At 40.8% G+C, this 16,195-nt stretch overlaps 1 long non-coding RNA gene across 2 annotated transcripts; it reads left to right on the top strand.

The window, feature by feature from the left end:
* The first annotated feature begins 8,538 nt into the window (after positions 1-8,538).
* On the top strand, positions 8,539-12,032 carry LOC141713743 (uncharacterized). Of its 2 annotated transcripts, none has more exons than XR_012572028.1 (5): positions 8,539-8,720; positions 10,213-10,353; positions 11,019-11,390; positions 11,563-11,677; positions 11,797-12,032. It is a non-coding gene; the product is annotated as an uncharacterized LOC141713743 (long non-coding RNA). The 2 variants fall into 2 exon arrangements; XR_012572027.1 differs by having other exon boundaries at positions 10,208-10,353.
* The last annotated feature ends 4,163 nt before the right edge of the window (positions 12,033-16,195 follow it).

Genomic DNA, 16,195 nt, shown 5'->3' with positions numbered 1-16,195 from the left:
CTCATGACGACCCGCTAGTCATAACACCGATAATAGGAAACAGCCCAGTTAAGAGGGTCCTTGTTGATAATGGCGCGTCTGTGGATATCTTGCTCCATGACGCCTTTCTAAGGATGGGGTATAACGATTCCCAGTTAACACCAACCGACATGCCGATATATGGATTTGCTGGAGTAGAGTGTCCTGTAGAAGGGATAATCAAGCTGCCAACCACCATAGGTACGGAACCAAGGCAAGCAACTCAGATGCTGGATTTCGTGGTGGTAAAGGCTAGTTCAACCTATAATGCTATCATGGGGAGAATAGGGATACATGCCTTCAAGGCAGTCCCCTCTTCCTACCATTCAGTTATGAAGTTTCCCACCTGAAATGGGATTGGAGAAGAGAGAGGAGATCAAAAAATGGCTAGAAGCTGTTATGTGGCCTCTTTGAGGGCGGATGGAGTCGGGGGGCAGGTTCTTCCTATTGAAGATATGGATGTTTGAGAAAATGATGAGAAGAGAGGAAAGCCAGCTGAAGACCTGGTTTCGGTCCCTTTAGACCCCAAGGATCCTGAGAGGAAGACTTTCATTGGAGCCACATTAGAGGAGCCCCTTAGAGGGAAGTTGATGAAATTTTTGCAAGAAAATAGTGATGTGTTTGCATGGTCAGCAGCCGATATGCCAGGCATAGACCCGGAGTTAATTACTCACAAGCTAAACGTAGATCCAAGCCGGAAGACAGTGAAACAAAAGAAAAGAAATTTTGCCCCGGAAAGGCAAGAGGCTATAAAACAGGAAGTAGAGAAGCTCTTAGAGGCTGGTTTCATTAAGGAGATTCAATTTCCGGAGTGGTTAGCAAACCCTGTAATGGTGAAGAAGGCTAATGGAAAGTGGAGGATGTGTATAGACTTCACTGATCTGAATGATGCATGCCCCAAAGACTGTTTTCCACTACCAAGAATTGATACTTTGATTGATGCCACTGCTGGACATGAGATGCTGAGCTTCATGGATGGATTTAGCGGATACAACCAGATCAAAATGCATAAGGATGACATTCCAAAGGTATCATTTATCACTGACTTTGGTGTTTATTGTTATCTTGTTATGGCGTTTGGTCTCAAGAATGCGGGAGCCACCTATCAAAGGTTGGTAAACAAAATTTTTAAGGATCTTATTGGTAAGACTATGGAAGTCTATGTTGATGACATGTTAGTCAAAAGTCTAGTAAAGACCGATCACATAACCCATTTGAGGGAAGCTTTTGAGGTCCTGAGGTACCACAAGATGATGTTGAATCCTACGAAGTGTGCTTTCGGAGTAGGATCTGGAAAATTCTTGGGATTGATGGTCTCAAAGAGGGGAATTGAGGCTAACCCCGATAAGATAAAGGCAATCCTGGACATGGAACCCCCAAAAACTATTAAGGATGTTCAGAAGCTCACAGGAAGGGTTGCTGCGCTAGGACGATTCATCTCCAAGTCAGGAGACAAGTGCTTGTCATTCTTCAAGTCACTAAAGAACATCAAGGACTTTGTATGGAGTGAGGAAAATCAGAAGGCATTTGAAGAGTTAAAGAAGTATATGAGCCAGGCCCCGTTGTTGGCCAAGCCAGTTCTGAATGAAGTTTTATTTCTGTACTTGGCTGTTTCAGAGAGCGCCTTGAGCGCGGTGTTGGTTAAGGAGGAACCGAAAGTCCAGAAACCCGTATACTATGTCAGCAAAATCTTGCATGGTGCTGAGTTGAATTATTCAACTATTGAGAAATTCGCTCTAGCCTTGGTAATGGCTTCGAGAAAGCTGCGTCCTTATTTTCAGGCTCACCAGATTGAGGTGCTAACAAATCAGCCCCTGAGAAACATCATTCATAGTCCCAAGGCAAGTGGGAGATTGATTAAGTGGGCAATAGAGCTGGGAGAGTTCGATCTCAAGTATAAGCCACGTATGGCGATAAAAGCCCAGGCACTAGCTGACTTCGTGGTGGAATGTACCATACCTAACCAAGAAGTCGGGGGGCAGGAAGATACCATAACTCAAGATAAGGGAGTTGATAATGAAAGCAAGGAGAAGGATGATAAAGAGTATTGGGTTCTCTATTTTGATGGAGCATCAAAAACAAACTCCAGTGGAGCAGGGTTGGTTTTGCAAAGCCCTGATGGGTTCTTAATTGAGTATGCTATGAAGCTAGACTTCCCAACCACGAATAACGAGGCAGAATATGAAGCCCTGATAGCTGGCCTTGGTCTAGCTGGGACACTTAGAGTCAAAAATTTAAAGGTCCGTGGAGACTCGAAGCTGATCATATCCCAGGTAAAGGGAGAATTTGAGGCAAGGGATGATACGATGGCTAAGTATGTCCGCCTAGTAAGGGCTGTGATGACACAATTTGATGAATGTCATGTTGAACACATTCCAAGGGAAGAAAATGTTAAGGCAGATGCGCTATCAAAGTTTGCTTCATCTGAGATAGAAGAAAGTTCAGGAAGTGTATACTTCCGTGTTTTAAAGACGCGAAGCATAGATGTTAAGCTTGTGGCTCCCATAGGCCTGGGAACGTCGTGGATCGATCCCATTAAGGCTCACATTCAAACTGGATGGTTGCCAAGCGATGCAGCTGAGGCACAAAAGTTAACTGTTCGAGCACTAAGGTACTCTTTGATAGATGGGATTCTGTATAAAAGATCTTTCGTGGTTCCTTACTTAAGGTGTCTCAGGCCCGATGAGGCACGCTTGGCTCTTGAGGAAGTGCATGAAGGTATTTGTGGACAACACTTGGGGGGCAGAGCCTTAGCTCATAAGATAACCCGTTTAGGCTTTTATTGGCCAGAAATGATGGCTGATGCCAAAGAATATGTGAAGAAGTGTGATCGCTGTCAGAAGCATGCACCAGTTGTTAGACAACCCCCCGAGATGCTGACCTCTATCAACTCGCCTATTCCCTTTGCAATGTGGGGGATGGATATTCTAGGGCCTTTTCCTATGGCCACGGCACAAAGGAAGTTTCTGATTGTAGCCATTGATTATTTCACCAAGTGGATCGAAGCCAAACCTTTGGCCAAAATCACAACTAAGCAAGTTGCACAATTCCTGTGGGAAAACATTATGTGCCGATATGGAATTCCCCGTATCCTCGTCACTGACAATGGAACACAATTCAACAACGAGGAATTCAAGAAGTATTGCGAAGAAAATGAAATTGAGTTACGGTTCACCTCTGTGGCTCACCCGCAAGCCAATGGGCAAGCGGAGGTAGCAAACCGGATAATCCTGGATGGACTAAAGAAGAGGATCGAAAAGTCGAGGAATAATTGGGTAGATGAGATACTTCCCATATTATGGGCCTATAGGACTACCTGTAGAGTCACGACAGATGTAACTCCTTTCATGTTGGCATATGGGGCGGAAGCAGTAGTTCCCGTGGAGATATCACATTCCTCTCCAAGGATTCAGGCTTTCGATGAGAAAGAAAATGAGGAAGGGCAGAGATTAGCCCTGGATTTAATTGATGAAGTGCGAGATAAAGCACATGCAAAGATAGTAGAATATCAGAAAAAAGCTTCATTCTACTATAACTTAAGGGTTAAAGAAAGGTTTTTTAAACAAGGCGATCTAGTCTTGAGGAAGATAGAAGCATCTGGTGTAGGACAAAAAGGGAAGCTTGCCCCAAATTGGGAAGGGCCGTACAGAGTCAAGAGTGTTCAAGGTAGAGGAACCTACAAGCTCGAGACTATGGATGGTTTTGAAGTCCCGAGGACCTGGCACGCACAAAACCTGAAGGTTTACTACGTGTAAGATAGGCGAAGTACGATTCTCACTTGTCATTGTGACAAGTAGGTTTAAAAGCACCTGGAAGCTTTGCTTGCATAGGATTTTATATTCCAGTAGAATTTACATTGTCTAGTTATTATTGATTAGGGTCGAACCCATGCTATGTAAGGTTTTGAAAAACCAGACTTCAAACTGAAGAAATCGAAATTATTTCAACCTATGGATGTTTGAGTTGTGATAGCACTTGCGTGGCTAATTAGTTCAAGTTTGAATGCACATTAAAGTATCGGAAAGATAAAAAAGATGCGAATAAGGAGAATAGCATATAAATAGCCCCGAAGGGTAATAAATTCTGGTACAAACAAAAGTTCAGGCATAAATTAGGGATGAAATTACAAAGTGAAAAACTACTCCTCCATGCGGGAGCCTTCATTCTCTTTCTCCTTGTCAGCACCTTCGGCATCCTTCGCAGGAGAAGCAGGAGGAGAAGTAGTGTTAGGATCCAAGATGCGATCATCTGGCTGGGAGGAGTTGAAGAGGGCATCAAGACTGTCCTCCGACTCAGCCTGCTCAGGACTTATAAAGTCCTTAGGGTTGACTAAGCCCGGGTACTTCTCAGAAACCGCCTTCACGGCCGCATCCCATCCCTGAGTGAACTGAAGGGAATAAAGACCCTCATCATGAATCTCCATGAGGTTCTTAAACTTGTCAGAACCCATGTAGTCATCAATGAGCATTTCCTTATCGCTCCTAAGTTTCACCAGCTCGGAATGAGCCTTATCCAGCTCCTCCTTCTTCGTGTCCAACTTCCTCTCCAGGACCTTGGCTCTTTCCTCCCACTTCTTCATCTCCTTCTCAAAATCATCAGAATTACCCTTCCAGGATCTAGCCTGATAGAGGGCCGCTTGGAAATAGGTGTTACTCTGCAAAGAAGTATGTACGAGTTAGCACAGATTCATTGGGGTACAAGAAAAGCTGAAATTCACAAAAGGAAGAGAAGGAAAAAGAAAATTACCGCAGCTTGGGCTTGAGAACCCAGAAGCTCAATAGTCTCGATATCACTCCCCGTAACAATGTCAGTGAAATCGTGGGGAGTGATGGAGTGGTACGACCAATCCTTGGCATGTTTGGTGGATCCAACCACCGTATCGCTCCTCCTAAAGCCCCAGTTAGGCCTGAAGGAGTGTGCCTTAAGCGGAGGATCCACATCGTCCCCCAGCTCGACCACCGGGACGTGGGGCTTAAGGAAAGAAGGACCATCAGATTTGCTCCTGGGGTCCCTGCTTAACTTGGCCCTCTTCTGGCGGCCAGATTCCCCCTCCTTGGGCCTATTAACGTTGTTAATAGCCTCACAAGCTGAAAGAAAAAGTAGAAAGGATATTAAATTGCAGAATATAAAAGGTTACAAGTAAAGAAAAATAGATTATCCAGTTATAAATTTACCCTTATCACTGGCCTGAGAGAGACCGACTTTCTTCAAGGAAAACTCCTCTAAAAGGGTCCAGGTGTCTGTTTTCCCATCATCTGAAATTAAGGCCTGATAGGCCAGCTCCTCCTCATCAGATAATCTGATGGTACCTGGGCTCCCATCTGACACTTTACAAAAGGGCCTACGAAAGAGTGTGGCCCAATCACCCCCAGCCCAGGTCAGCCTCACAAACTCATCCCTCCATTTAGGGTTGTTCTCGACTATAGAATTACTATCAAAGATATGGGGAATTTTGGGCCGTTGGCGAATTAAAACCCATCCCGGCTGACTCATAGAACTATTATAGAATTGAAAAACTTTCCTAAAGACAGCTACGGAAAGAGGGAAGCTATTCCTAAGACAAAGGACCATAAAACAGATAATGTTCCTCCAGGCGTTGGGAGGGAGTTGACAAGGGTTGACTTGTACATCGGCTAATAAACGAGGAATAAATTCGTGGAATGGGAACCTAAGACCTGCGGTCAGGGCTCCTCGATAAATGAACAGGGTATCCCCCTCCCAATTACAAGTCCTATCCCCAGGGGCGGCTGGAGTAATCCTAAGGTGGGGTGGAAGTCTGTACAGGGTGTTCATGAACTCTATTCTACCATCTAACTCATGAAAAGTGTTACCATGATTATATGAATCTAACTCAGATAGAGAAGGATATTCATCACCTCTCGAGTTGATCATATCAATGAGGGAAGTATATGGAGATTGAATTTGAATGTTTGTACCTCTTTTAGAGACATTCATCTTCTGCAAACGAGCCAATTCGCGATCCGCCATTGATATGCTTCGTTTAAAAGCTTGAAACCCAGAAATGCTTGAGAAACGGTGGAGCTACGGTGGCTGTGAGCTCGCCGGAAATCGCCTACTCAAAGGGAGAACTCTAGAGAAGTTTATGGGAGAAAATGAGAAATGAGAAATGAGAAGTGAAGTGAGGATTCTCACTTCACACTACACTTATATAGGCGAAAAGCTCGGAATACGAGGCGTTTCTAGGCCCATTTAGCCAGGCCCAACCTAAAAGCCCATCTACTAGAAATATCAGGAATAATCTAGAAGCTCCCATGGAAAGTGAATGGTCAAAAATCGACCAGAATTTTAAACTGGACCAATCAGAGTCCTGATCGACGCAAAAACAGGAATCCTGATCGATATCTCATTCGAACAGGAGGGTAGAAATCCCATAAGATCGATCAGAGTCCTGATCGACGCAAAAAAGGATCCTGATCGATAACTCATTCGAACAGAAGGGAAGAAATCCCATAAGATCGATCAGAGTCCTGATCGATCCGAAAAAGATCCTGATCGATTCCTCATTCGAGCAAGAAGGAAGAAAAACGCTAAGATCGATCAGAGTCCTGATCGACATAGAAGAAAGTCCTGGTCGATATGCTATTCGATCAGAATGGTCAAAAGTCACTTAATTCGATCAGGAATTTCGTCGACCAGAGTGTAAGATCCTGAGCTAATTCGATCAGGAATCCTGATCGATTTGGCTGCATCCTGATCGAAATCGATCAGGAATTTCGTCGACCAGAGTGTAAGATCCTGAGCTAATTCGATCAGGAATCCTGATCGATTGGCTGCATCCTGATCGATTTGGATGCATGCTGATCGATTTTGGCTGCATCCTGGTCGATTTTGCATGCATTCTGATCCATTTTAAGCCAGAAAATTAAGGATAAATCCCAGAAATTAAGGGAAAAATCCAGAAATTAAGGGAAAAATCCCGGAAATAAGGGAAAAATTCCTGGAAATCAAAATAATTCCTAAATAAAAGGAAAATTCGTTGTAAACGTGTAGGTCGCTCCACACTTTACGCAAGAACGAAACCCTGTAAGGGAATGAATAGACTTAACTTCTGCGAAACCTAATCAATGTTTCCCAAAAGTTGGGGGGCAAATGATAGGGATAAATAAATCCTGATAATGGGCTGCTGGACCCAATAAGAAGATATATGATATTCAGACCAGAAAGGTTAAGCCTGATGGACCGAATCAGGTCTGGTAGAATAAAAAAGGCCCAAAAGCCCTGATTATTAATTAATTTCGTAATTAATTAATAAGGGAAAAATCAGCTGTTGAGAAGAGTCCTGATAAGGATATAAATCCTTATAGATAAGCCTCAAAGGGACCTAAAAGGATAAGGAATCAGTTTCCTACTATCTAGGACTCCAAAGTCCATTCTAATTATGAGACTTGCCCACCAAGTCTCCTATACCAAGTCCAATTCAAGGACCACCAACATCTATATAAGGGGTCTCACCCCACAAATCAGAACTACGTTTTTTGGCTTGATTCTCTAACTCACAGAGATACGTAGGCATCTCGTAAAGGCAGAATTAAGCTACGAAACACGAGAGCAGCCATTGAAGGCCTTGAGCTCCCGAATCTTAATAAATACAGCAATTATATATATTAGTTTTTTATCCATAACAATTATAAATAAAATTGTTTTAAAATATTATACATAATTTCAATGATCCAAGCATGAGGTATATTTATTTTGGTCAAGGAAAAAATAATATAAATATATAATTATCAGAAGAGAAGCATTCACTACTACAAATTTGAGTTTAGAAAACATTAGCTTACATAGCATTTTATCCTATATGCTAAGGAAGATCCATGCTTACAAACCACTTTTTAAAAAAGCGCTATATAAGTCATTTTAAGAAAAGCTGGAAAAAATAAAAAATAGTTAAGTAGCGTTTTTCTTGTACACGCTATCTAAAATACAAGTTGTATAGCGTATCCAGAATGAGTTATGGTAGATAACATATTCTAAGTAAAATTTATTTTTATATTTAATAGCAGTGGGTCGTTCAATTTTCTTTCCCAAAACCGCTATCCACTTCTCCTCTACATCATTTCAATTTTGTTTTAAAAAATATGGTTTTGTACAACTCGATATAACTAGATGGAATCTGAACGAGTTTCTATAAGTACGTGCAACCTCAAATGCAACCAAAAAAATTTGATACAACTAATTGCACATATGCACATATGGTTGATTTTGGTTGTACAGTATTTTTGCAAATATTTTTGGAAGATAATAAAACTAGAAAAATTAGTATTTTTTGTAATTCCTCTAATATTAATATTAGTTATTTTAAATTATATTATTATATCTTAAATATCAAATTACTATATATTTTTATTTTAATAGTATCATTTTTTATTATACCTGAATCTACCCAAATATACAATTAATCAATGGAATAATTTTAAATTATTTTTGACCGATAATAATACCGATAATGTTATTATTAATGATGTAGAATTGGTGAACAATAGTATTGATAATTGTGATGGAGGAGGAGAGGCTGAAGAAGGTGAGAATAAGGCGGTGGTGACGCCTTTGTTGTTTGGTAATAGTTGTGCGCTTCAGGGATGTAAAATGAAGGCGATGCAGCTTACGCGCTTTTGTCATATGCATATTTTGAAAGATGACAAGCAGCAGTTGTATAAAGGTTGCGGTTATGTCGTTAAGAGGTTCGGTCTTGGCTTCTTTCGCTTTGAATTTCGATTAATTGTGTTTGTTTGTTTGATATTCGTAATATGTTATGTTGTTTGTGTAAAATGGTTTTTTGTCATCATAGTGCAGAGTAAGCTTGTGGTATGAATTTTGATCTGGAAAAAGAGGATGAGATTGAGTTAAACTTTATGGACATGTTTGGACATGTTTTTGTGCGTAGCTGTGATTTAAATTATGGTTCTGCATTATGTAATAATTTAGTGTCGAATGTAAAATTTAGGTGGAAAGAATAAATGTGTAATTAGCAGTATTGTGAGAAGCAAAATATTCGGGACTGTTACTTTTGGTGTGTCAATATCATAGTTCTAGTCTTCCACGGAACTTTTGATGCTTAGAGAAGATGATTCTCGGTTATTAGATGATTAATAAGATGTTTATAGATTAGTTAGGGTTGGCGAATCAAGTTACTTGATCGTATCTTGCCCTATCTATGTCCATCTTATGTAACATTCATTTTAATCTTTTTGCCCAAGTTCTTTTATAGTACTTTATAGCTCTACGCCTATTATATAATAACTACATGAAATGAATTGATCCCTCTCTATGGTTGTGAAAAGCAACTTTGTATAAGCAAAGAGTAGCAAAGTGCAGGGTTTATGCAGGGGACGCTAAAGATATATTCGATTTGAGAAAACTTTGTGGTATCTTTAGCAAAGTGCAGGGTTTGTGCTTTGATTAAGCCCTATTTTGCTTTATAATTGGTTTCTATTGTCGTTTTTATTAGAACTCTAAGGTTCAGAAATAGCTGACACGAAGTTGTTGCTTTCTACGTTTTTCTCTGGATTTTAGATGTTAACTTTCTTGGAAAAGTAAGGGTGAAGTAGTAAATAGTTCTGGTAGGATTTGATGTTTTTCTATATAAATCATAGTAAATCACGCTGTTCTAGGTATTATAATTCAGAGTGATATATTATGCAAATAGGGAGGGGAGAATGTGGTGCACCGTTTTCTCTAGTAAAATGAATTGTATAGTTAAGATAGATTTTGTTATCTGGTTGACATTTAGACATATTATACATTGTGTTGCTCATTCCATTCCATTAATTTAGATCTAAATCATTTTTTACATTGTTTGGTTGTTGATTTTCCTGTGCTTTGGAAATTTTCAACGTCTTTCTAGACTTCTTCTGTCTGCTTCTGTGTTTCTTTATATTCCCTTCCACCTTACGCTACTTCACAACATCGCAGTCCTGTCCTGCCAAACACTGAAACACAGCCCTAATATAGTAATATCTAATGTGTTCTCCTCTCTTGTCCTGCTTGTTTTATGTACTTCCCTTGTAGTGTTCTTCAGTTTCCTAGTTTTGCCTTTATTTTTCGAATTACAAATTAAGTTTCAGTTTTCGTGGTATGTTAGAGTTTGTCCCACTACTTTGACCGATATTTGTTTGCGTGTTTTTATCTTTCGCTCTGATGGTTTCCTTTGTTTCCATCTGTGGTGAAGTGAAGGTGTCGTCATCGATGAAGATGTGTGAATTCTGTAGAACCGTCGAACATCGTGGTCGTGTCTACATATTATGCACAGCGAATCTCAAGCACAAGCAACGCCAAGGCATGTCTAAGTGCATTTGAAGGCCCTCTGTCTCCAGTGTATGCATCTTTTTCACTGTATTTTTTTTATGGACAGTTTCTGATCTCTGCGGAATATGAATCGTCGTTTAAGCCAAATATTTATCGCTTCTTCCTGCCTCATGGTTTTTACCATTATTATCTGGTGGAGTCGTGTGTTACAAATGCAGTTTTATCTACCTTTGATAATAGACTGATCTAACTTTTATGTTTAATATTGAAACAAGGGTAAGTTAGAAATTTTGAGCAAAAGGTTGGATATCAAGTTACCTTAGATTCCAAATTGGCTTCACCCTCTTCACATCTGGATAGTCCGGTTATATCTACTGTTTTCGTAGTACATATAAGCTTTCATTATTGTGAAACAGTATAATGTTATGGATCTGTCTTTTGACCAACTGGCTGATAAACCTGGCAAATGAGTTGATATACATTAATGGCTATAGATTTTAAATAAGTACTTGGGGTAGGGTTATCGTAGTGATTAGTAAAACACTCGTAAACAGTTTTCCAGAATGTAACTACTGACTTATTATGATGGTAAAGTTATAATACATCTTATATTATACCATTGGTTGCTATGACAATGGCGAACTATCTTAAAAAAGTATATCTATGTTGTTTGAATCTTCTATAGGTCTTTGTTATATCTGTTAAGGTCATCAATGGAAATGTTTGTCAAGCAGGAGGTTTCAGTCAAACACAAAACTTAAAGCTGGTCTGCCTTCTTTAATAACTGGAAAGAATGATGTTTTGATGATGTCTGACTGGAGAGTGGGTCTGACATCTCTTCTGTTCGGAGAACAAGAAGTAAAAACATAAGCTCAAAAGATACGAGGGGACTGGCAGGTCATTGAGGACGTGTTTCTGGGTTTTTTTTTTCCGATCTTCAGAAAATGCTGCATATGAATCTTTACCCCCATAACAATTCCCGACCTAAACTTTTGTGGAAGGCGTCTGTTTTTTATGGATTATTTAGAGATTTTGGCTATTATAAGAGGAAACGAATATACGTGGATATACTTTTTCCTCTTCTCACAAGGCCAAATCTATAGCAGGTACTTTGTTATATGTAGATAAAAGATGTTAGGACTTGTTTGTGCATTACTATTAGAATTACGAGCAAAATTACACGTTTCTTGAAATAATATTCTAAGAGATATGTTAGCAGTAAATCACATGTTTTTAAGCAGAAACTCATAATTCTGTTTGTTGTGAACCTTTTTACAGGTAAGAAGTTTGGAAACATGTGTGTGTGTTTTTAAGCAGAAACATGTGTGTGTGTTTGTGATTTTGGCTCACCTTTCTTATGTCCAAACAGAGTGGAGAAGAAATACCGTGGGTGGTAATTATTTTTACAGAACAACTTGTATACACATTTTACTGTTACAAGTCTATAATAGGTTTTGAAATCAAAAAAATAATTCTACTTCTTCCTCACTTGTTTATCTTATATTGTTGTAGGTAATTGCTATGGATAAAGATAATGCAGATAAAGATAATGCAGAGTCCAGTTCCAATAAAAGGACTAGAGGTCCAACATTGTGCAAAAAATTGAAAAGATAGCTTGAGACCTACTTTAATTTCAATTTGATTCCTAGTTAATTTGATTATTCAGTTATATTTATGGGAATGCTGGTATTTGTAAAAAGCAGGTTCAGGATATCAATAAAAACGAAAAGAATATTTATTTTTTTACAGTACTTTAGGCGTCGGTTTTATTGAACAACCGACAACCGACGCCTATAACATACACATATAGCGTCGGCTTTTTCAACGACCGACGCCTTTAACATAAACATATAGCGTCGTCAATTTTAACAACCGACGCCTTTAATATTAATTTTCAGCGTCGGTTTTTTGATAAAACCGACGCATTTAATTACAACTTCCAGCGTCGGCACTTTATTGGACCGACGCAATTGTCCAAGCAAGAGCGTCGGTTAAAGGCAAATTTGAGTCGGTCATCTAACCGACGCTAAAAACTTTTATTGTCGCCTAATTACCCGACGCAAAAAGAATATATCTTTAGCGTCCCCTGCATATACCACGCTGAAAAACCGACGCTAAAGGCCTATTTTGACCGTGGCTAAAAGTCATTTTTGTACTAGTGCTGGGCAAAAGTTCACTGAATACGCTAAGCCGAATGCTCCTAGAAGTCAGATTTTGATGGAGATTGAGAAAGACAGAGATATTCGCTGGCCTAAGCCCTTGAAGGCTGATCCCGCCAAGCTAGATAAGAGCAAGTACTGCAGGTTTCACAAAGATGTTGGCCATGACACCGATGAGTGTAGGCAATTAAAGGATGAAATTGAGTTCCTCATTCGAAAAGGAAGATTGAACAAATACACTGGAGAAGGAGGGGACAGGAATAATAGTGGAAGGAAGAACTTTGAAGATCGTAGGAGGGACCAAGACGATCAGGGGCGAAACCCCCAGCCTAGAGGACCAGTTATAAACACCATTTATGGAGGGCCGAGACCTCGAGGGCATGTGATAAACACGATCTTTGGAGGTCCAACTGCTGCTGGATTGTCCAAAAATTCCAGAAAGGCATATACTAGAGAGGTTATGCATATTGTAGGAGAAGCCCCGAAAAGGGCCAGGACAGAAGTAACATTGGCGTTTGATGATTCTGACCTAGAGGGAGTCAAGTTTCCTCATGACGACCCGCTGGTCATAACACCGATAATAGGAAACAGCCCGGTCAAGAGGGTTCTTGTTGATAATGGTGCTTCTGTGGATATCTTGCTCCATGACGCCTTTTTAAGGATGGGGTATAACGATTCCCAGTTAACACCTACCGACATGCCGATATATGGGTTTGCTGGAGTAGCATGTCCCGTTGAAGGGATAATCAAGTTGCCAACCACCATAGGCATGGAACCAAGGCAAGCAACGCAGATGTTGGACTTTGTGGTGGTAAAGGCCAGTTCAACCTATAATGCAATCATGGGAAGAACAGGGATACATGCCTTCAAGGCAGTCCCTTCTTCCTACCATTCGGTTATGAAGTTTCCCACTCGGAATGGGATTGGAGAAGAGAGAGGAGATCAAAAAATGGCTAGAAGCTGTTATGTGGCCTCATTGAGGGCAGATGGAGTTGGGGGGCAGGTTCTTCCTATTGAAGATATGGATGTTCGAGAAAATGACGAGGAGGAAAGCCAGCTGAAGACCTGGTTTCGGTCCCTTTAAACCCCAAGGATCCTGAGAGGAAGACTTTCATTGGAGCCACATTAGAGGAGCCCTTTAGAGGGAAGTTGACAAAATTTTTGCGAGAAAATAATGATGTGTTTGCATGGTCAGCAGCTGATATGCCAGGCATAGACCCGGAACTGATTACTCACAAGCTAAACGTGGATCCAAGCCGGAAAACCGTGAAACAAAAGAAAAGAATTTTTGCCCCGGAAAGACAAGAGGCTATAAAACAGGAAGTAGAAAAGCTCTTAGAGGCTGGTTTCATTGAGGAGATCCAATTTCCGGAGTGGTTAGCCAACCCTGTAATGGTGAAGAAGGCTAATGGAAAGTGGAGGATGTGTATAGACTTCACTGATCTGAATGATGCATGCCCCAAAGACTGTTTTCCACTGCCAAGAATTGATACTTTGATTGATGCCACTGCTAGACATGAGATGCTGAGTTTCATGGATGGATTTAGCGGATACAACCAAATCAAAATGCATAAGGATGACATTCCAAAGGTATCATTTATCACTGATTTTGGTGTTTATTATTATCTTGTTATGGCGTTTGGTCTCAAGAATGCAGGAGCCACCTATCAAAGGTTGGTAAACAAAATTTTTAAGGATCTTATTGGTAAGACTATGGAAGTCTATGTTGATGACATGTTAGTCAAGAGTCTAGTAAAGACTGATCACATAACCCATTTGAGGGAAGCTTTTGAGGTCCTGAGGTACCACAAGATGATGTTGAATCCTACGAAGTGTGCTTTCGGAGTAGGATCTGGAAAATTCTTGGGATTGATGGTCTCAAAGAGGGGAATTGAGGCTAACCCCGATAAAATCAAGGCAATCCTGGACATGGAACCCCCAAAAACTGTCAAGGATGTTCAGAAGCTCATAGGAAGGGTTGCTGCGCTAGGACGATTCATCTCCAAGTCAGGAGACAAGTGCTTGTCATTTTTCAAGTCACTAAAGAACATCAAAGACTTTGTATGGAGTGAGGAAAACCAGAAGGTATTTGAAGAGTTAAAGGAGTATATGGCCCAGGCCCCGTTATTGGCCAAGCCAGTTCTGAATGAAGTTTTATTCTTGTACTTGGCTGTTTCAGAGAGCGCCTTGAGCGAGGTGTTGGTTAAGGAGGAACTGAAAGTCCAGAAACCCGTATACTATGTCAGCAAAATTTTGCATGGTGCTGAGTTGAATTATTCAACTATTGAGAAATTCGCTCTAGCCTTGGTAATGGCTTCAAGAAAACTGTGTCCTTACTTTCAGGCTCATCGGATTGAGGTGCTAACAAATCAGCCACTGAGAAATATCATTCACAGTCCCAAGGCAAGTGGGAGATTGATTAAGTGGACAATAGAATTGGGAGAGTTCGATCTCAAGTATAAGCCACGTACGGCCATAAAAGCCCAGGCACTAGCTGACTTCGTGGTGGAATGTACCATACCCAACCAAGAAGTCGGGGGGCAGGAAGATGCCATACCTCAAGACAAGGGAGTCGATAATGGGGGCACAGAAAAGGATGATAAAGAATATTGGGTTCTCTATTTTGATGGAGCATCAAAAACAAACTCCAGTGGAGCAGGATTGGTTCTGCAAAGCCCTGATGGGTTCTTAATTGAGTATGCTATGAAGCTAGACTTCCAAACCACAAATAATGAGGCAGAATATGAAGCCCTGATAGCTGGCCTTGGTCTAGCTGGGACACTTCGAGTCAAAAATTTGAAGGTCCGTGGAGACTCAAAGCTGATTATATCCCAGGTAAAGGGAGAATTTGAGGTCCTGAGATGATACGATGGCTAAGTATGTCCGCCTAGTAAGGGCTGTGATGACCCAATTTAATGAATGTCATGTTGAACACATTCCAAGGGAAGAAAATGCTAAGCAGATGCGCTATCAAAGTTTGCTTCATCTGAGGTTGAAGAAAGTTCAGGAAATGTGTACTTCCGAGTTTTGAAGACACGGAGCATAGATGTTAAGCTTGTGGCTCCCATAGGCCTGGGGACGTCATGGATTGATCTCATCAAGGCTCACATTCAGACCGGTTGGTTGCCAAGTGATGCAACTGAAGCACGGAAGTTAACTGTTCGAGCACTAAGTTACTCTTTGATAGATGGGATTCTGTATAAAAGATCTTTCGTGGTTCCTTACTTAAGGTGTCTCAGGCCCGATGAGGCACGCTTGGCTCTTGAGGAAGTGCATGAAGGTATTTGTGGACAACACTTGGGGGGCAGGGCCTTAGCTCATAAGATAACCCGTTTAGGCTTTTATTGGCCAGAAATGATGGCTGATGCCAAACAATATGTAAAGAAGTGTGATCGTTGTCAGAAGCATGCACCAGTCGTCAGACAACCCCCCGAGATGCTGACCTCTATCAACTCACCTATTCCCTTTGCTATATGGGGGATGGATATTCTAGGACCTTTCCCTATGGCCACAGCACAAAGGAAGTTTCTGATTGTAGCCATTGATTATTTCACTAAGTGGATTGAAGCCAAGCCCTTAGCCAAAATCACAACTAAGCAAGTTGCACAATTCCTGTGGGAAAATATTATGTGCCGATATGGAATTCCCCGTATCCTCGTCACTGACAATGGAACACAATTCAACAATGAGGAATTCAAGAAGTATTGCGAAGAAAATGAAATTGAGTTACGGTTCACCTCTGTGGCTCACCC

Source organism: Apium graveolens, chromosome 3, assembly GCF_009905375.1.
Source record: "Apium graveolens cultivar Ventura chromosome 3, ASM990537v1, whole genome shotgun sequence".
In the NCBI taxonomy this organism is placed as follows: Eukaryota; Viridiplantae; Streptophyta; class Magnoliopsida; order Apiales; family Apiaceae; genus Apium; species Apium graveolens.
Note: the sequence above shows the minus strand (reverse complement) of the source record. Positions and strands in the feature narration are given on the sequence as shown.